The sequence below is a fragment of the Hylobates moloch genome, unplaced genomic scaffold (genome assembly GCF_009828535.3).
Source record: "Hylobates moloch isolate HMO894 unplaced genomic scaffold, HMol_V3 SCAFFOLD_3, whole genome shotgun sequence".
Taxonomy (NCBI): Eukaryota; Metazoa; Chordata; class Mammalia; order Primates; family Hylobatidae; genus Hylobates; species Hylobates moloch.
Window position 1 is genome coordinate 79698562 of NW_026652278.1, and position 20587 is coordinate 79719148.

At 43.0% G+C, this 20587-nt stretch overlaps 1 protein-coding gene and 1 long non-coding RNA gene across 4 annotated transcripts in view; one reads left to right on the top strand and one right to left on the bottom strand.

The window, feature by feature from the left end:
* GRID1 (glutamate ionotropic receptor delta type subunit 1) overlaps window positions 1-20587 on the bottom strand; it is a 770551-nt gene that overhangs the window by 155493 nt on the left and 594471 nt on the right. The gene's annotated exons all lie outside the window — the stretch shown is intronic.
* LOC131383089 (uncharacterized) lies at window positions 1547-10204 on the top strand. The gene is made up of 5 exons (XR_009212836.1): window positions 1547-1608; window positions 2693-2899; window positions 3650-3772; window positions 8788-8898; window positions 10032-10204. It is a non-coding gene; the product is annotated as an uncharacterized LOC131383089 (long non-coding RNA).

The window sequence follows — 20587 nt, forward strand, 5'->3', positions numbered from 1 at the left end:
CATGCCAGGTAAAGAATAAATGCAAGAAAGAGAATCCCCAAAGTGTGGTGCCTGGGGACTTGCTCTCTCTCGCCCCATATCACCATCACATTCTCAGGTCTCCAGGCCTAAGTCTTCTCAGTGGGGCTCTTGATGGTAACAGTTGTGTTATTATGAATATATAAGACAGCATTCTGACGTCGATTTTTGTTAGTAGCACCCTATTTTACCTCAGTGAGAGGTAGTGTCATAACAGGAAACTTGCAGTCAAACAGCCCTGCTGACTTAAGTTTGTTTAGGCACGAATAAGATACATGAAAAGTGCTGACCATCAATTGTTTTTGACCTGTATAAATGGCAATTTTATATTGTTCAGCTTTATTAGATGCCTGACATATGGCAAGAGCTCAGTAGATTTTAGGTGTTATTATTATGGTCATTGGCATGATTTGTACAACTCACTGTAAGTGGAAATAGCACTACTGCCTACTTTCCAGGTTGCTGGGAAAATTAGATTAAAGTAGATAAGATAATGTGTTTGTCACTCCCCCTGGCACACAAGCCAGTTTCAAAACAATTTAGCTCCTTCTTTTTGCCCATTTTGGGCTTCCACCATTCATTTTCTGCCAGGTAAACTATAACAACTCAACAGAAGTCACAAAGAGCCCTGCATCCTTTAATCATCAAGCCTTTCAGTGTCTTGGAAAAACACTGAAACCAGTATGAGACTGGTCACACACACACAGTATTGGCTAGTGGGACAGAAGTCAACAATGTCAACCATAAGTATACATTTGCAACACATTCTATAGTGTCTCAAGCACAATTTCCTCGATTTTCCTGTTTTATCTTCCCTAAGGGCTCCAGAAAGTGAGAATTATGCCTGGATTTCCTGTTCAGTAGCCACTCTGCTCTACTGTAGCAATTTGAGGTTCCCTGGCTTTGGTAAAATGTTGTTGCCAGAGCATCAGCAGGGCCATCAAACTTTACCCAAAGCACCAAGATTCTCAGATGATAACACAGGTCAGAAGGCATTTCTTCAAAGTGGACAAATCTGCACTCACACCCATGAGCTGTGGCTTCAGCACCATGCACTGAGAACCCAGTAACAGCACCTCTAACCTGAAGTTAAAGGCTTCGGTTTTTCAGTCTTTGATGAATTCTTGGCCAGCTCTTCAAAAAACAAAAAGGCTCCAGGCTCAGCTGAGCAAATTAAAAAGTAACTTTTTACGGGTATCCCAGGAAGAAGGAAGCACCTGCCATGCACTATTTCAGTTTTTCCACTCAATAGTGCCTGCAGCCAGTTTTACAATTCTCAATGAGCCCCAAAGAAGCTAACCAGTAAGCTCCTGGTCATATAGCAAGTGTCATGTGTTAAATACTAATGGTTTTATCTCATGTCCCCAAACCAAAGATAGCAGCTTTAGAAACAGCTTGTTTGGGCTTCAGCACAATTAGGGATGTGTAGAGAGGAGAAATTCACTCCTGGAGTTCTTTCCAGTTCCTGATCACCCATTCAAACAAGTATTTACTGAGCCCTTTCTATGCAGGTGCTGCACTGGGGACTAGACAGCCAATGCTAAGCCAAGGACAAGGTCACTGCTCTCACAGTGCCCACGGTGTGCAGAGGTAACAGGCATGCAAATTAGCAATTACACTGTTGTGTTGTGCAAGTAAGTGCAGGGCAGCCAACCTAACCCAGCGTCATCGGGGAGGCCCCTAAAGAAGAGGCAATGACAAGGAGTTCTAAAGGGTGCTAGCCAGCTTAAGGGAGAAGCCTGGGATAAAGACCCCGAGACAGATAAAACCACTACGGGTCCCCAGTTGGTCAGCATCCAATAGAACACACTCTGAACACTTTAGGGTGCAAATTGCCATGGTGGCTCCTCTGTCTGCCAGACAGTCCCTATGCCATGCTCCCCTGACACCCCCCAAAACACACACACACTTTCAAAGTCTCGTTTGGCAGTTTACTTGATTATTCCAAACCATTCTGCAATTCAGAAGAGGTGAAGCTACCACAGGAACAGAAAACAAAAGGAATGCTTAAGACAGGGAAACATTGTTATCAGCCTACTTGAAATGTAGCTTGCTCCTCTCCAATATGTTGCAAACATTGAAAAGCCTTCCCAAATATCTCAAACATCTGCTGAGTGGGCCAAATACTCCCTTCCATTTGCTCCACCCACAGTCGCTGTATCCATTATGCCTCAGATTAAGTGACACTCAATTACAACATGTACAATTTTGCACCGCATTCCTCCATCAAGGGCTCAGGCTGGAGCAGTCCTTTCCCCACTGTCTCCTGGGTGTGCACGGTGATGTCAATGAAATGCATATGCATGATAATTAAATTTGACATAATTACTTTTCCAAATGATCACTGACACTCCATTATTCCAATTGTTCCAAAAGGACTAATCCTCAGAGCTTCCAAACGCAGTCTGGAAATTTCTGGATCTAAATGAGATTTCAAAGAATGTAATTTATAATAACCAAGATCCCCAATGAACATTTTAATATATCCTTTCTTTGTTACAGTTATTTGATGGTAAATCCAACTGAATTAGAATTCTCCTAGGGTGATGAGCTGCCTGTCTGGGGGTGCCAGCTGGGATGTCCCAGACATTCTACTGTGGACCTTGAATGTGTGAGTTGCTCCCCAATCTGCCCCAATGTGGGAACTGTGCCTCAATCAGCTTCCTCCTTTCAGATAAGCCCTAGACTGCTGCATGTGCCAGAGAGAGGGCAAAAGGCTGCCAGCTCCCTATCCCTACCTGCTGACCAAAAAAGTGACAGAAGCTTTGACAGACATGAGAAACCAGGAAGAGAGAGGGCAATGGGGAAGAGAAGAAGAGCCCCCTGTCTTGAAGTCGTAACAATGCACAAGTGATCAACTCAGTTTGGCGCGTGGGAGGAAGTGAGTGCCTGTTGTGAGCCAGGTGGCTTGTCAGGTGCCTGATACACATTTGCTCACTGATTTAGCAGAATCATCCTAGGAGACAGACAGGAGGCCCCCCAGTAGCCTCAGGGTTAAAACCTAGTCCAAAGTCACAGCTAGGATTTGCAACTATATGTATAAGACTACAAACCCCATACTATTTCTGGCAACTGGGAAACTGCAGCAGAGCACAGCATCTGGGGAGAATGGAGGGGTACACAGCAAACAGGCAAAGTCCTCCTATGGTCAGAGCAAAAGTGACACCCTTCTCCAGAAACTGAGACTTGACTTCTGGGAGAATGGGCAAGGTGGACTAGAGTCTTGGTCTTTTTGCCAGTGACCCCAAGCCAGCTGCCCACCTTGCAGTCCTCATCTCATTTTCTTGCTTTTCCTACTTGTTGTGCTCTCTGTATTACATCTTGGAATAAAGGAAGGCACACCCGTCTGCCCAAGGATGCCCACTGAGATAACAGGTCCCAGATACATTTTCTCTTAGGAGGAAGAGCAAGCAATACCATCAACCTTTGTGAGGCTGTGAGAGGGCAGGATGTAGGGGGACCCTTTTGCTCTTCCTCTCACCAAAGCCCCTGGCACACTGATGTCTGACACTCCATTTTCTCATCATACTGTATCCCGCTACCTTCTGATTTACATAATGCAACTTATCTCAGGAAATGTTTTCCAAATCCTATGTCGATTTCTCATAACTGTGACAATTTATCTGTTTAGGAGAACTTCAAGTGACAAAACGTGACCTGCAGACATCATCAACATGGGTCTCATTTATAATGCACATTTTTACCTTACTCACTAGAAATGGACAGCACAAATGGCACTCACGTGGTGATGCAGGTATCACTCCTATTTTTAAGCGGCATCCTCTGCATTTGTTAGAATCATCAGTAGACAGATTTGAGTATGTATAACATTTATTAACTGTAACATTAGCTCTGACATTTCAGTTTAATCAGTGTTACTACAGACAAGTAAAGTAATTCTCTTGTACTCGCACATAAGCAGTATTATCTTTTCCTTTCCAAAAGGTACCAATTCACGATCTAAGGCACTTGGGAAATAATTTCATCTCTGTGTGGGGAGGCAGATGAAAAAAATCCAGCAAAGTCTCTGAGAGACTCCATTTAAAGATTAAATAATAGATAAATTACAGATGAGGCCACAGAGAAGGAGCCCTCTGGAGACTGCTGGATTTTTCAATATTAGTTCTTAATAAAAGCCAAAGAGATGTGTTTTCTGCCTGTAAAACTCCAGTTTGTTCAGGAACAGGATGATGAGCCCCTGAAGTGGTGAATCTTTCCATAAAGGGTGAGAGGAGGTGACCAAAACGTTCAGTAAATCCTTCCCAGGCCAAGGGGCAACTGTGTTTAATAATCAGAGGGATCCAGTTTCATTCTATGCTGCCAAGCACTGACTTCCCTGCAATGTGATGGTTCTCAAAGCGCAGCACAGAATTCCCCGAGGAGTGGAATTTTAAGTAGTGGCACATCTGGCAAATGAACTCACCACAGGGCCTCAGGATAAATTCAGAGCCTTCGAATGGCCCCGCATAGCACTTTTTGGTAGCATTCACAAGTCCTCAGTGAGGCCCAAAGCGGGTAGAGAGAGTAAGCCCAGAACGGACAAGGTTCCCCTGGTCCCTTTAAGAACCAGTCATCTTGATGTGGGAAGTCAGCCACCTGGGCTGCTGCAGGTGAACCCCATGCCCCACAGGGTCCAGCACAATACAGGGCCCAGGAGATGATGGTTAGACACAGGCACATATTCTAAAGAGTTGTCCAAAAGCCTCACAAACACATGTAAGCTTTATTTCTCAGTCTAAGTTAGTAAACCCATGACTTCAAGTTTATCTTCCTCCCCACTAAGTTAGTACCTTCATGTCACTCTCAAAAAACAGCTGTTCCTGAAGCTACAGTTTACTCTGCACATAGCTCGCATTGTGCTTAACATTGCATGCATGTCAGCCATAGTACAGGCCCAGACACAATTCAAGGAAAAGAGAATGGGAAAATTGAAAACAAAACTCAGGGTCACCTAATTTAAAATTCCACTTGTCTGAAAATAGAAAGGGTCATCAGACTATATAACAGAAATGCAGCAGGGATTTTTCTTTGCACCAAAGAGGACAAAGCAAGTGGTTAGATGGTCTCTTTGAGGATTCTGGTACCTCTTTATACCTGATATTTATTTAGAATTTAGGATGTTGCAGGTGCTGAAAAGAGTAATTGATGGATGAATATACCCCATTTAATCCTCAAAACAACCCCATAATTTTGTATTATGTTGTATTATCTCAGTTTTCAAGTAGATGAAACTGAGGCTTATAGAAGTTGAATAACTAGTCCATGGTCACACAGCAAGAAAATGGCTCAACTAGGACATGGTATTTGCTTCTGAATTCCATGTGTAAGTGATCATGATTACCCTTACAAAGCTCTGCATCCAGAGGGAGATTTAGCTACATGGGCTGGCTTAGGCCTCAAGACCCTCCTGTTGCTCTGGCGATGCTGATTATCAGGGAAGGTCCTAGCAATGTGTTCCCATGTGTCTCCAGTTTAGTAATATTTGAAAAAATAGGATACAAGTTGAGCACCTCTAATCTGAAAATGCAAAATCCAAAATGCTCCAAAATCTGAAACATTTTGAGCATTGACATAAGTGGAAAATTCTATACCTGACCTCATGTAACACATTGCTGTCAAAATGCAGTCAAAATTTTGTTTCATGCAGAAAATTATTTATGATATTCTATAAAATTACCTTCAGGCCATGCATATAAGGTGTATGTGAAACATAAATGAATCTCATGTTTAGACTTAGGTCCCATCCCCAAGATATCATATTATTTATATGCAAATATTCCCAAATCAGAAAAAATCAGAAATTCAAAACACTTCTGGTCCCAAGCATTTCAGATAAAGAACACTCAATCTGAACTTAACTGGAATCAATTCAGACCACTGTTCCACTCAACTTCCCGTTAGCCACACTTTCTCTTGTATCTGCTGCTGTAGGAGTCGCTGTTAGAAATTTTAGGAAGCTAAGTTTTGGGTCTGAGTTTAGTGGAATACTTTCCCATGGTCTAGTTTCACTTCCATGCACAGAAAACATATTGCTGGGTGCCATAAGGGGACGATTTTAACTGCTGTCGTGCTGACTCAACTGGTCTCATACCACAGAGGTACACAGGTGAGGTTGTGTCATGGCAGTACATGTGCTGCAGCCCTGGCACCAGAAGTATGTGGTAGAGGAGAAACAAGGTTTGAAATAAACCAAGTAGGAAGCCAGCCATGGAAAAATCTTCCAAATCTTCCACCTCACAAAAGAAACTTGGAAGTGTTTTCTTAAATTTGACAATAGGGACTGGGCACAGTGGCTCACACCGATAATCCCAACATTTGGAGAGACTGAGGCGTGAGGATTGCATGAGCCCAAGAGTTCGAGACCAGCTTGGGTAATGTGATGAAACCCCATTTCTATAGAAAATTTATAATTAGCCAGGTGGGGTGGCATGTGCCTGTTGTCACAGTTACTTAGGAGGCTGAAGTGGGAGGATCAATTGAATCCAGGAGGTTGAGGCTGCAATGAACTGTGTTCACACCACTGCACTCCACTCTGGGCAACAGAGCGAGACCTTGTCTCAAAAAAAAAAAAATGACAATAGTTTTACATTTACAACACATTACTAATGACAAGAAACCAAACAAAACTTTTCTAAACAACTACTAATAAAAAACTTTCAATCAACCATACCAAAGGAAAGATGAAATAATCTTGCTCTTCTCTCTATGGGACATTGAATTCAAAAGGATTATCATATGAGGAGAGGATCAAAGAGTAGCCAAAAATGACAGGGGAGAAATTATTATGGAACTGTGTGCAAGGCAGATGATTTTGTGTGTGTGTGTGTGTGTGTGTGTGTGTGTGTGTGTATGATTTTGTTGTATCTGTCAGGTTTTTCATGTTTTTTAGTATATTTTATTATAATTTTTTCTCATTATTCACTTTCATACCTGATTTTACATTCACAATTTCATATTCTTTTCCTTAAAGTAAAACCTTTGAAATTGCATACACTTCAAGTCTTAGAAAGCCTGGATCTGCCCTGCCTGTGTGTAACTAGAGGGGAACAGCCTTCCTCTGCATATGCCAAGAATATATCCATGCCCCTCTTGTTTCCTGTAGTCAAATCAATGTCTGTCACTGTCAAATTCCAATAAGGTTTATTATTTCTTGGGAATGAACATTAGTGCATTTGGCAGAGTTATTCCCAGAACTCGAGATCAGGAGAAGCTGGGCCACTCAGGTGCAGCTATTTGTCTTATGAAAGTTGTAACTAATACTTCCCTTTTGACTTTGACCGCTAGGAAATGTAGAGCCAAGTTGGCACAATGTAGCAATTGTATAAACTCATATAAGTTACACTTCTATGAGCCTATCCCCCTCCCACACCATCACCCCCAATCCTATCCCCAGCTTTATTAATTTCTTGTCCTCCATTATCTAGGCTGCAATTTCACCAGTTATTTTTTCTGATCCATTTTTGGTTTTGTTAGCTGACTCAAGTTCTTTACTGAATCATATTCATTAAAAATTCAAATAATTTAAATAGCATACCAGCACGCTTATTTTTATGATGGGAAAAAGAACTTTGTTAAATGAATAGATAGACAAATATGACCTAAAAGTTCTGAGTCATTTTCATTTTGCTGTAGTTTTGGGCCTGTCGATAATCATTCCATGGGCAAGAGTCACTGGGCTGGGGAGATGGAAAAGCGGCAAGGAGGAATTCAAGGGAAAGCAGTGGGCATTTCTTCAGTTGTCTTTTCATATGCTTGACAGCTAGCAATTTCCTCTGGCTTCATGCACACACTTCCCAAATGTGGCTCCTATTCCACCTTTGATATTTCTTTTGGCTGCTGCACCCATCCTGTCCTGATGCAGAATCAATTGGCAGAAGTTGAAAAGCATGAGATGTTTGTTAAGAGCTCTCTGCTCACAAAAGGCTATGGCTGTTGTCACAGCTATAGTGACTATATAGGCACATTAGACACATTGAGCCTTTACATTGCTGTTTGCAGAAAAAAATCCTGTTGACAAGGGATGCAAACCACAAAAGCTTGGAAAGCAAAATGACAGAGTTAAGAGATGCATAGTAATCCCCAAACAGAACAGGAAATGCAAACTCCAGAGTCTTTGGTGGAAAGTTTTATCACCTTCCCAGGAAATCCCGGGCTAAAATCGATTAAAAGGAAATGAAAGCTGAGAATGTGTTTTCCTTGACCAACCCCTAAGGAAGTGTGGAAAATATGAAGTATTCAATAAATGGTGTTGGAATAACTGGGTGACCATCTGGAAAAATATTAAGTGGAATCCATTTTTCACACAACACACAATACACCAGGATGAATTCCAAAAAACCAAAGATTTAAACACATCAAATTGAAACTATAAAATTTCTAGAAGGTAACATTGAAAAATTATTTAAAATTTAGAGTGCATTAAAGAAAAAAATAGTAATTGGACTACGTGAAAACCTTCCACGTGGTTAAAAAAGAAAAAAAAAATGATGATAACAAAAAGAAAATCCAAAAGACTAACATTATTCTGAGGAAAATACTGGCAATGTCCAATGCAAAGGGTAATCTCTTTGATGTATAAAACTCCTATAAATAAACAAGAAAGACACAGATCAAGAATTCAGTTTTTAACATGGAAAAATTATAAAACTAGCCATTAACAGAAAAGGAAAACAAATGCATCTAAAACATTTGAAAAGATATACAGCCTCATACAGGATAAAGAAAAATACATTTTTCAATTATTCTGTGTTACCATTTTTCACCTAACAGGTTGTCAAAAATCCCAAAGTTTGGTAAAGCACTGCAGTAACAAGGCTATGAGGAAATTGGAACTCCAATGCATTGTCGACAGATATAGAAATTGACCCAACACCTGTGGAGGTAACTTGGCAATATTTAGCAAAGTCACACACACACATAGACAAATCCTTTTAACCAGTAATTCTATTTTTAGGTATTTATCTTAAAGTTATTCTCACATATATGTAAATTAATATATGGTCAAAGTCATTTATTCAATACTGTTTTCAATAGCAGAAGATTGGAAATAGCTTAAATGTCAATCAATTGGGTGTTGGTAAAATAAATCATGCTCTATTCACTCAAAGTATTGTACTTGTAAACAAACAAAAAGACTATAATAATATACCTGTAAAAAAAGAATCAAGAAGTTCTTTCTGAACTAATATGAAAATAACTGCAAGAATAATGGTGAAAAGGCCATGGAATATTATGCAGCCATAAAAAATGAATAAAATCATGTCCTTTGCAGCAACATGGATGCAGCTGGAGGCCATTATCCTAAGCAAATTACTACCAGAACAGAAAACCAAATACTGCATGTTCTCACTTATAAGTGGGAGCTAAATGTGGGGTACACATGAATATAAAGATGGCAACAATAGACACTGGGGACTCCTAGAGGAGGAAGGGAGGGGAGAGGGACAAGGGTTGCAAAACTAACTATTGGGTACTATGCTCACTACCTAGGTAATGAGATCCACCGTAGCCCAAACTTCAGCATCACACAATATAACCATGTAAGAAAACTGCACCTATACCCCCCGAATCTAAAATAATAGCTGAAATCATTTAAACATTTAAAATTTTTAAATTTTTTGTAAAAGAATATTGTTGAAAGGGGGTTGAGAAATATGTATTCCAATTTATTTGGTTTAAAGAACTGTATATGAGAAAATAACAACATGAGGCATCTCTTCAGGCAGGGAGGAAGTGAGGACTAAACACAAAAGAGTCACTCTCTTTGTGGATGGGGAGCAGAACTTTCACTATATAATAGTTTTGTTCAAATTTTTGCACCACATGAATATATAATATAATCAAATAGTTTAACAATCAAAACAAATTTAACCTAATGAATTTTTTAAATATATGTAACTGAGATCAGGAAAAAAAAAACATAATCAAAAAAGCATTGGTGGTCTCACTAGTTAGCCAGATGGTCTAGTTAGAAGCCATGCACTGAAGAGACTCTGGTTTGTGTCTCAACCTAGGCACAACATCTTCACGTTCCTAACTACAATGCCCTTGCCTACTGGAGGAAATGGTTGGTGTAAGGCCTTTGCTGCTCCAAGAGAAGACTACAAAGATGAGCAAGCAGCTCTTGATGTTATGGGCCCAAGAATAAGCACTTCACCTATACAATGTCAAATAAAATTAATCCTCAAAACAACCCTTTTCATAAGGGACAGAAGTGAGGCTCAGATCAATTTCATGCTTTCCACACAAAGAATATAGAGCAGACAATTGATAGCAGAGAAAATATAAAAGGTTACTAAATATGAAATGCTCTCCCACCTTCTCCACTTAGGAGAAAAATAGAAACACACATAAGACAGTGCCAGGTTCCTGGCTGGGGCAGAGCTGAGGTCACCTCTCCAGGGAAGTGGCAAGAACTGGGGTGGCCTGTGTTGAGGCCTCCACATAGCCAGCAGCCAACGGGAGGCAGCAGAAGGGGAGATCACTGCTCGGAAACCTCACCCTAGAATGGAGGGCTCTACCAAGAGCAGCAACCGCAGCCCTAACTCAGATTGTCAAGCCTCTATGTCAACAAGCAAATGCTACCTGTGATCCAGATGCCTAATATCCTCTCCCAACACAGAGAAGGTTGGCCTGCAAGGGCACTGGCTCTCTGAACTGAGTAAGGAGAGGCAGGGATGAAGCTAACAGCCATGTTCTGGCATAGTCCTCAAATCTCTGCTGTGTCAACTGAATCTCAAGTCTGCTAGTCCTGTGTGGCTTGCTCACTAGCCAAGCTTTCTAAGGACACAGGGAGGCAGAAAGTAGACCACAGTGAGAGGCTAGCAAAGAAATGCATTTGCCACCTATAGCTACAACAAATTGTGGTACTGGCAGCTGAAATCGTTATCTGGGTAAAAACAAACAGCAAATTTGACAATAAAATGTATTCCTTCCCACTGTAATGGGAAAGGGTCCTGTATCAGCACAAACCTCCACCTTCCTCTCCAATTCTCCAGCCTAATGTATAATTACAGCTGGGCACCTTCTCCTCTGGCCTACCAACTATGCCCTCTGCCCTAATAAGTGGGCATCTAAATCAGGGAGGTGGGGATGTTCCCAGAATTAGCAGTGGGCAAAGGCCAATGCTACAAAAACCTGGGGTCCACTCTCTCCCCTGGGTCCTCCTTTCTCCCAGCCTGCAATATTTCCAGGAGTGCTTTGCCTACCTCCAGCTTACTGTCCACTCAACAAATCCATTCATATCTGCTAGGAGTCCCCACAATGCCTGTCAACTTTGCTGAACATTAGAAGACTTTAAAATAGACTGATGCCTGGCTCCCACATCTGGGCTTATGATGTAAGTGGGATGGGGTAGGACCTGGACACTGGGATTTTTAAAAGTTCCTGGATGATTCTAATACACAGCAAGGACTGGAGACCCATGTCATATTGTTGTCTTGTTTTGTTTCTTTGAAGTTCTCATCATGTGTCTTCATAGAAATTATAATCTAATGGAGAAAACAGCCATGATTTCATATAATTTACTTGCTTTTTGCCTACTAAAGAGACTTCTCAACTGGTCATAGCTCAGGATAGGAGGATGAACTGACCATGGGGCTCTCCCAGTTTTCGCAGTGAAAGTCTTACCTCTCAGGAAACTCCTTAGTCCTGGGCAAATGAGGAATGTTGGTTACCACAGCCAAGGACACCACATCACTCAGCAGTGATAGACAGGCATTCAGCAATCATCAGACACTCTCGTATGCAGAAATTTAGCCCTAATTAAAACTAGGGGGATGATATTGAGGAAAGAATAAATCCACATCCCAAACGTATTTCTGTACATGGTCTATCATCTCAAGACTCATTAATTTAACCAATTCTTGGGCATCTCGGTATCAGGTTCTGTTGTCCATGGTATCTGTTAGAGGACACTATGTCCTGTTGTGGAATTCAAGAGATAAATAAAGAAAAGATGGAAGCTGGAATCAATGGGATTAGGACTACCATGGATGAGAAAAGGGGACCTAAGGAGCACACACAGGGAGCATTGGCACTGGCCCTGGAGGGGCTCTGGAGGTGTCAGAGCAGCTGAGAGAGCTCAGGGGCATAAGATGAACCTGTGTCCAGCACACCTGCTAGACAAGCAGAAACTCCAGTGGGAATTATGGTGGGGACCAGGGCCATGCAGTGACAAGGTGAGGAACAGGTGGCTCAGCAAGGTAAGAGGTAGGCCAGAGCAGGGGTTGTGAGGTGGGGACAGCATTGGATGAAGTGTCACTGGGGATGAAATGCCACTCCAGGGCTAGGTTGTCAGGAACCATGTGGTATTCACCCCCCAAAAATATTCATTGTGCTTCCCTTTTCTGCTCCTCATTATAATGCCCCAGGATAGTGTGATAAGCAAAAAGATACAGTTCCTGACCTCAGAAAACTCACTTTCTAGTGCATGGGAAGAGGAAAAAACAATTTCAGGGCAAGGGGACAAGTTTGACCTGTGTGCTGTGCTGATCATTTGGATTTTAACTTACACTCGACAGAAAACCAAGAATTCCCAGTAGTAAAAAGACCATAGCAAGGTGTTTTAGAAAAACTTCTGAGACAGAAACAGTATATGAAAAGCCTTCAAAGCTTCTGAACCAGCTTCCTGAACACCCAGCCTGGAGGCAGATAGTACAGGTCAGACCCTATTTCCACTCTGCCATGCTGTGGGATCCTGGGTGACCTACGCCTCCGTTCTGTAAAATGGGGCCAATATCAGTGCTTAATCATGGAAGACCTGACAGATATAGCTGGGAAGAGTGTGGAATAAAGAAAATATCTCCAGGAAATAATAATTTTTAGAGGAGGATGAAGGAGAAGAAAGTAGCTATGAAGTCTGAGAAGCAGCCAAGCCTTTAAACAAAAAACAGTTCTGGAAATGATTTAAGTTGTCATTTTTCAAAATGTCTTCAGTGAAGTTAAATACTTTTCTTTCTTCCTGCTGTTCATGCAACCAAGCTGCTGTTGGAGAAAAGTTGGGTGAAAAAGCTCTGCTGCTTTTTAAGGAAGGAAAATGTAGCTCAGAAGCCCCGGCCCAGGAGGACCTTGTCAAATTTGCTGGTATTTCTCACTCTACGAAGGCCTCCAGGCAAACACATAAAGCACATCAAATGGAAACAAGACTCAATTTTTGTTCCCCTGCTTCACTCTATTGGAAAAATCCAAAACCTGCCTTAGGAGAGTGAAATCTCTCTAGCTCGATGGGAGTCTTCTCAGTTCTCCTGCCAGGGTTTCATCCCTGCCATGTGGTGCAGGCATCAGATGCTCACTGAGCACCCACTGGCTACTGCATGCCAGGCCCTGTGCTCCCAGCAGACATCACCACTCCCAGATGTTTCAGAAGGACAGAGACCAAGGGAACGATAAACTCCTTTGCAAATCAGAAAGGACAAGCTCAACTGATCCTCTCCCGGCCCAGGCTGGGCTTTTCTGTTTTAATCAAAATATGTTGAATACTGGAAAGATTGGACAGCATTTGACAGCATTATCCACTCTACAAGCAGAAATGTGACGAAGTTAATTACATCGTCTAAAGAGGTCCTAACTCCTCCTTCCAGGCATGTTCTATCAGTTTGCCCCTGAATGAACAGTCACTAATATCTCCTAATCTCACACAACAGGCACTGGCAATGCAGCCCTGGGGAGATGAAGATGGAAAGGGAAAAGGAAAGTTACACATGGAAATGGGGGGTGGTTTCTACGCAGGCACCATGTGCAGGGAAGCAGTCCTTTGCATTTGGACCTGGTTGGCTTTGCATGCTAGCAGAGTCTGTGGGATGATGGAAAGATGCCTGCTGGAAAAAGGGAAGGGGTAAATGACTAGGGCGGGTGTAGCACCGTGCAGATTCTCCATCCCACCTTCTTTCCAGGCACTAGCCTATGCTGTGTGCTCCCTTAAGGCTCAGCAATGCCAGGTCAAGATTGGATGAAACAAAAGGGGCAGAGCAGATCTACCTCGCACCATGCTTGGCATTGGGAGGACATCTTGAGATCTTTGTCTAATCCCAGCCCTAGAGCCTCAGAGCAAATTTACCAGAGAGGAGAGGAGGATCTGCGAGGCCGCTGTCCTCTCAGAGCCTTGCTGCCATGGGCACTGCAGTCCAGATAGAGCAGAGCCACAGCCACCAGCATCTGGGATTTGGAACATGCCCAGATGCAATGGCCACCACATGCCCCACAGATCTACAAGCCCAGGCCTATCTGGAGGAGGTAGAGGAGGAAGCGGGGCTGGAGCAAGAAGAACTGGTATAATCTGGTGTTACAGAGAGCCCTGTTTCTCATCCTGCACTACTGGGCAAAAGTCCTGTTTCTGCTAATTACTATTCTGTGACCTTGAGCACATTACTTAACCTAACTGAGCCTCAGCTCCCCCATCACTAGGATGTGGATGATAATCCCTCCTATGGGGCTGCTGCTTACCAGTACTGAGCCGATGTTTTCGAAATGACTGGCACACCGTGGGCCTCATACGAGGTTAGTTATGCCAATGGCACTTCTGAGCCAGCTTCCTGAACACCCAGCCTGGAGGCAGATAGTACAGGTCAGACCCTATTTCCACTCTGCCACGCTGTGGGATCCTGGGTGAGCTATACCTTCCTTCTGTAAAACGGGGCCAATATCAGTGCTTAATCATGGAAGTCAAGTCACAGTGGTGTTCTGAGGATTAAATTAGGCATTTGATGCAAAGTCATTCAAAAACTTCCCGGCACATAGTGCTTTATAAATAGTTGTTGCTATTATAATTTATAGAATGTGTGGTCTTGTAAAGAGAGACCAAAAAATGCCCTGCTTGGCCAAGGGGTGTGTCCATGGTGAACACCAGAGTGCTTGGAAACCCAGTTTCCAAAGGAGGGCCAAGCAGCCACTGGGCTCAGGAGCTCACTCCTGAGAAGGAATGATTTTCTCTATCACATGAAGTTTCCTCCAATCTCTACAGAGTTCTGGAGGGCTTGCCTGATCTCCCGAACCAGAAGGGGAAATGAAGTAGGTGCTTCTAGGATTAAAAGCTGGCATTTGAATCTCTGCTCACAGATGGAAAGTAAAAGTAGCAGAACCCAATTTTTAAAAATCAATATCAAATTAAGGATAATTTTTCCTCTGCTAGAAGGAGACTAAAGCTAATTCCCCTGGACTTCTGAGTCATAATATCATTTGGGGAAGAACACTTCCCTTCAAATATTGAGACATCTCTGCGTGCTCCCACTATGCCACATAAGCATGATTAGCTCCATCAGAAATTAATCCTTTGTTCCCTGAAATCCATACAGTTACTTTTTTGTAGTATGTCTCTGACAAATGAATAATCTACTTTTGTAAAATACAACATTATTGATTACATGAGCTGCAGTACAGCAGTGGCTGGCCAGTTGCAAACGTGGTGGTTGAGATTATAAAATGCCTGTGTGATGCTGGAGCATAGGTAACAAGTGGGTGACTGAGGGTCAAACTTTCGGACCAGAGCATGTGACTCAGGAAATGCTAACTCATTCCCTCAAGCCTCCTGAGTAAAATCTGTATTTAAAGAACACCTACTACATGGCTGGCCTCATGTTAGGTATTTTATACAGAGGACAGTGTTATATAAGCCTGTGAAGTAAATATCATGGTCTTCAATTTCCAGTGAAGAAACAGAGATATATTGTACATTTGAAAAAAAAAAAAAAAAAAAAACTAGTTCAAGATCACACAGTCAGTAACTTGCTGGGCCTGGATTTATACACAGAAATGTCTGGGCTTAGAATCCATCATCTTAATCACTAGGCCCTGACAAGCTCTTCCAGACCTCAATGGTTATTTAGGAGGCCAGGAATGCTCAATAGTTTAACATTGGTTTGACCTATTTTTGTTAGTCTTTTTTCTCAAAATTAATCTTCCTAAAGGCAAAACATTAAAAGTTTAATTACAATAAATCCAAATTAACGTTCTCATAATAATTTTATAACATTTTAAAAATGTTTAAAAAGCCAGCTAGGTCTGGGAGCTACTGCAATTAGCCCAAAATCACAATAACAGCAATAATACCAATTACGACACTTAACAACTGACCCTCAGACAAGAAATGTGAGTGCACATGCACACACACACACACACACACACACACTCACACACACAGTAATCAGAATCCACATTGTAACATCATGCAAGGAAATGTTTGGAAAATTGACAATCAATGCCTTTTATGAGATCTCTGTAGGACGGGCAGTATCATTGTCTACTGACAGCTTGAAAACAGAATTTCTTCATTCATTCAACAAATGCTTATTGAGCATGCCAGGCCCTGTTCTAAACCTTGGGGACTCAGCAATTAAAAAAACAAGTAAAAATCACTGCTGTCTTGTATGCTACAAATTAGTGAAGGCAGACTAATACAGGTGTTATATGGGATGAGCAATGGGAAGTGTTAGAGTTGAAATGTTAAGTGAACAAAAGAGCCTCATTGAAGAAGAGTTATTTGAGTAAAAACCTTGAAAGATTGGGGGCAGTAAGCCAAATGAATATCAGGGGAAGGGCATTCTGGGCTGAGGGAGCAGCAAGTGCAAAGGCCCTGAGGTAGGTTCATGCCTGGTGGGCATAAAATGAGTGCCATACTGCCAGGGCAGCTGCTGTGGAGCCAGGGAAGTCACAGGGGACTGGGTCACATGGGCCTCAGAGACTATTCTAGAAAAGATTCAAGTACAAATCAGTGTACGTGCATGTCTAAGTCTTCTTCTAGGAGGAATTTTGGGCAGCTGACCAAGTTAATTGCAATAAAAGACACACATTGACATGGGATCAAAAGAAGAAAGAAAATGAATTAGGATGGAAATAAACTACAGCCAGAATGGCACTAGAAATGCCTAAAAAGATGATCTCTCCACATCTCCAACAGCTGGGCCTCACTTTTCTTCTCAACCTCCTAGGAGTCAGAGTTGGCACAAACAGGGAAATGCTATTCATCACCAAATGCACCATCCCCAGAGAATAATTGCCAACAACTCAAACTGAGGGATTAAAACTGTTTTTGGCATTGTAATTAGAAAAGACTGTCTCCCGGGGGATCATATATCCAGACTCTGTGAAGCAAAGTGGACAACAGCATGGCTAGCAGCACTCTTGCAATGAATGTGATGAGAAGCTTCCCAGATCCTGTCTCTTAGGTGAAGTGCAAGGTGCTCAAACCAGTTCTGCCAAGGATGCAGCGAGGGCTGGATATCTGAGGGCACTACCCTCTGACAGAGAGACTGACCACACACAGATTTATAATATCAAGAAGCAGGGCAAGACCTCTCATCCTTCATGTAATCCTCACCGAATGGAGTTCCTTGAATCTGATTTTATGGACAGAAGGAGAGACAGTGAGCTCAGGACTATCCTGACACTGCCCAGAAACCCATTGAATATAGCTCTTGTGGTCGCCAGTGGAGGACTAACCTCTGAGGCTTCGCAGAAAATAAACCAGAATGGAAATGACATACCTTTGTAGGGGCCAAGGATCTTGCTAAAAACACTTCGCCCTTGTGTCATGAGGTAAGCTGAGGATTACCAGCAGTGGGAACAGGGATCAGTTTAGAAAACTGCCACAAGTCGCTTCAGTGCACAGACAAATGGGCAATCGGAGACCTGCCCAAAGCTCCCTCTCATCCAGCATGGCCAGAATTGTTTTACTCCAAAAAAATATATAAAGCTGTTGTCACCAGAGGCTTACTTGAGCCAAAATAAAACCTCCCAAGAGCACACAGAGAAGAGCGGTCTTTGAGATAGCCTGGCCACTCCCAGGATGCCGCATGTCATGTGGGGGTTATTGGTTAGTTGAAGGTTGGGAGATGTTGCTGGCATCAGGGGACCCAGGGCCTTTTAAGAACAAGAGCATGTAATGTTCAGCTTCTTTGTGATTTCCTAGGTGGGGCTGTGATGTAACTACTCTCCAACATGTCAAACCTTCAGCAAAATCTGCTACAGATAAAAAAGGAGCTGGGGAACATCTAGCAAAGGAAATAATGTAAATATTAAGAAAACTGAAACACGGACCTTCTCTTGGAAGAATTATTTTGAGGGTTAATTGTCTAAACAGGAATCGTCTAGCTGAAGATGTTAAAAGCATGCCATATGCAAATTAAAGAACTTTTACTCTCAATAGCGGGGTCTTTGTTCATCTCTCTGAGACTGTGACTACATAAACCAATCCTCAAGCCCATAAACACGCATACCCACTCCACAGCATGCACCTCAGGTGTGTCCAGGAGGCTAATGGGTAGTACAGACCTCTAGACAGAGGATCAGAGGCCACAGAGGACAATGGGTCAAGGGAGCTCTTCCCAGGGAACACAACTAGAGTCTGCCCAGGGCACTCTGTCCACCGCCATGGCTAACGTGCTCATGGGGCTTCCCAGAAATTCAGCATCACCCTGAATGATGGCCGTGCATCTCGCTTTCCCCTTTCTACCAAGTGGGATGCTTACTGCATTTATCCTGTCCCAATTCTAGGACCGTGTCTGGTGTGCTTTGGGAGCAAGGACTGAAGACAACCGTAAGCATCAGTTTGCTTGTTTAAGCTCCTGAGTCATAGTACAGCAAGAAGCCCATCTTAAGCTGATGGAGTCCAGAAGTTCTGGGCTTTTGAATGGATCCAGAGGCTGGGTGGGATTTGAAGGTTGTCTGCTTTAAGGACGAGGTGTGCAAGCTCTATGTGAGGGAAAATCAATGAAACATTTGGTAAACACAAGGGCTAACTATGGAAGAGTGTTTTCACTGGTTATCAAGATTTCTTTTTTTCTCTCTGAGCACACAATTGGACTGCATTTTCAGCCTCACTTTCCCGTCCCCATGACCATGTGACTGAGTTCTGCTCAATGAGATGTGACAGGTGACACTTCTAAGTCTGGCTACACAATTGCAGAGGAGATCCCCAGTGCTCTCCCTTGTATGTAGACAGCATAATGTCACCCAGCGTGGCTTCTGAACCGTCATTTGATCTGGGGCCTGGCCTGACTGAGGGGAGCAGGCACATGCACACACTTGTGCACCCTCGCCATCAGGAACACCCATCTTGGATTTTACACGAATGAGAAATAAACTGGAAGGGGGTGGAGATGCTTTTAAACTTACAGGGTAAATATTCAGGTAAGGAATTCACTGTGCTGGACTCTGAACACCCCAAATCTTCACTGAAATTCTGCTGTTGCAGCAGCCCTGTGTTAGAAGCTCCTTTGCAAATGAAAGGAAAAGAGCTTGGTTCCACAGCGGTTCAGAGCAAAGCAGAGGAAACAGACCCACAGCAGGAAGCAAAATAATCACGAGATGAATTCCATGGATGCAGAAAGAGACAAGAAAAGTGGGGACTAGGAAGGGGCTTCCCTGAGAATGACCACAGTTCTGCTGTGGCAGGCTTTGGGTTCCCCTCCATAAGCTGGATGAAATCTCAAGCTGTTTTTAAATATTGAAGGGATCATGACTTCTGGAGTCTAAGGCTTCTAGGCTAGACTGAAATATCTGTCTCCTCCAGTCGCCAAGGACGGGCACTGACTTCCTTTTTCGGTGTTCCAGGGACCTAGTAAATTCAGTAAAGCAGCCTCATTGGACTTTATGGTGAAGCCCTGGTAATAAATGGTTTACAGTCAACTTTACCACCACAGCCATCTCCACCCCTAGACTCCCAAACCTGAAATCACAAACTTTATGTGACTCAGGATGAGACCAAAGACAGATTGGCTCTCCTCTACCGGAAGAACAGGCAACAGCAGCCCAAAGTGCATTAAACAAATGCACACACACACATACATACCCACACCCACACACTACACACACTCCACAGGCACACACACATCACACACACACACCACACATACACACACGTGTACACACCATACCCACACACTACACAGACACACACACGTACACATACTATATACATACACATACACATACCACAGACACATACACACCATATACATACATATGCACACACAATCTCTAGCCCAGCTACATCATGCTGTATAAAATGAATTTTTTTTCATGATACTCCCCCAAGCAGTTATCTTTCCAAATTACAGAGGCAGTGAGACCTGATTCATGAAGGGGAAGCTGCCTGAATCAATAGCCAGCCTAAGTGACACGATATGATTTTAGTGTGATTTCTACATTATTCACCAAGCACTCATTAGGCACCAACCACACACCAGACACTGCACTTGGCATCTGAGAAACTGGGAGCTGAGGGCATGATCCCTTTTCCCAAAAGGCTTTGTAGCACCTGCCATGCTGGCTCTAGGATTCAAGATAACCTGTTCCAAGGGAAGTCACTAAACTCTAGCACTGATGTGACAACCCCTGCTCTTTCCTGGTTGCGCAGTGGTCCACCCCCTGCAGGCATGCCGGGCACCACAGGGCAGAAGGGTGCCTCAGGAGGGCAGCAAAGGGCTGGAGAGGAGCACATTGGAACCACGTGGGCCCGCAGGGCATAGCTTTCTCCCCGACATCCCTCCCACCCTGCTGCCTCACCCTGGGGCTTATTTCTATTGGCAATCCCAGTGCACATCCACATTTAGATAAGTGGCACTAAAATAAAATG